Source organism: Nanorana parkeri, unplaced genomic scaffold (genome assembly GCF_000935625.1).
Source record: "Nanorana parkeri isolate BGI_ZX_2015 unplaced genomic scaffold, ASM93562v1 scaffold470, whole genome shotgun sequence".
NCBI lineage: Eukaryota > Metazoa > Chordata > Amphibia > Anura > Dicroglossidae > Nanorana > Nanorana parkeri.
The window spans coordinates 639,180-640,710 of NW_017306738.1; the positions used below are offsets into that span (position 1 = coordinate 639,180).

Sequence of the window (1,531 nt, forward strand, 5' to 3'; positions counted from 1 at the left end):
GGGGGGTTTACTTTTTTTATTTGTGACTTTTATTTTTTTTTACTTTTTTTGTTTGTGACTTTTATTTTTTTAAACTTTTTTTATTTATATAGATTTTTTTTTTACACTTATTGTTATTGCTATTACATAGGGGCATACCATCCCCCTATATAATAGCACAGGTACACTGACAGGTCCTCTTTATGGAGACATTAGGGGTCTCTAGACCCCTAATGTCACCTGGAGACCCCATAAGAAGCTGATGAAGCACAGATTTGCTTCATCAGCTTCTTCTCTCTGACTGACTGACAGGTGAATGCGGAAGTGATGTAATACACATCACTTCTGCATTCACACTACAGAGGGAGAACAGCAAGGAGCTGATCTCCCTCCCTCCTCCTCCTGACGCCCTCCCGAGCCAATCCCGGGCCGCAGATGGGCTAGCGGATCCCGGGATTAAAGGTGAGGGGTCAGGAGGGGAAATGGTGGTACTAGCGTTTCTGCAGCCGTTAACGGCTGTAGAAACGAGCGGGTCTTTCCTGCCCGTGCGAGCAGGAAAAAAATGCCGTCTGGACACAGCAACCCGCGGATGCGAGTCTGCCGTCCGTCCGTTTTTTCTTAACGGGCGGACGGCAAGAGGTTAGAATAGAAAAAGAGATTGAGGACACAAAGTCCTCTATCTCTTTTTCTGTATCCCCTGTTATAAATGAACAGGAATCCTTTATACTGAGTGTTCCTGTTCATTCATAGCATGAGGACAGAGTATGCTTACTATAACTTCAACTATGAATGAACAGGAAGTGATGTATCAGGAGGTGATGTAGAACACTCCCATTCATAATTGAGGATATAGTAATCATACTCTGTTCTCAACTATCTTCAAACACTCAGCGATCACTGAGTGTTTGTTCCGCTCTCCATCCTGACCGCTTTCACAGGAGGCTGAACGAGCGGAGCAGGGAGGAGAGCTCAGCCTCCTGTGACAGCGCGGGCTGTCTTCACCCACACACCGCTCTGCCAGACTGTGATAGGAGGCTGAGCGGTGTGGGAGGAGAGATGCCGGCCGCTCACAGCGCTCTCCTCCCACATCGCTCGGCCGGCTGTCACACTTTCTCTCTTCCCCGCTGGGACACAGAGCAGCACTCAGCAGGGAGGAAAGAAACCTGGGATGCGCCGATGTATTGGCAGGAAAATTGCACTTTTGGCATAATGCCAAAAGTGCCATTTTCGGCTGATATGTTTCGGCAATCGATATATCGGTGCATTCCTAATTATAACCACATAGATATTAACAGCGGAGATGACTGATTCATGGAATTTTCAATAGGATTAAGAAGGAATGTGTTCCCCCCAGTTGGAGCAAATTGGACCATGCCTTATAGTAGTTTGTTTTGCCTTTCTCTCGATCTACTGTGGCTATAAGGTTCTGTTTATGGTGGTTTTCTATTTATCATTTCATCTTTTTTTTTTTGTTGCACTTAATGGACTTGTGTCTTCTTTCAAACCTGAGCATTTCCTCTTTAAATAACACTCGTTATATAATATATATATA

General features: G+C 45.1%; 1 protein-coding gene across 1 annotated transcript in view; it reads right to left on the reverse strand.

Moving 5' to 3' along the window:
- LOC108790401 (heat shock 70 kDa protein) overlaps positions 1-1,531 on the reverse strand; it is a 19,489-nt gene that overhangs the window by 15,242 nt on the left and 2,716 nt on the right. The window lies entirely within an intron of this gene.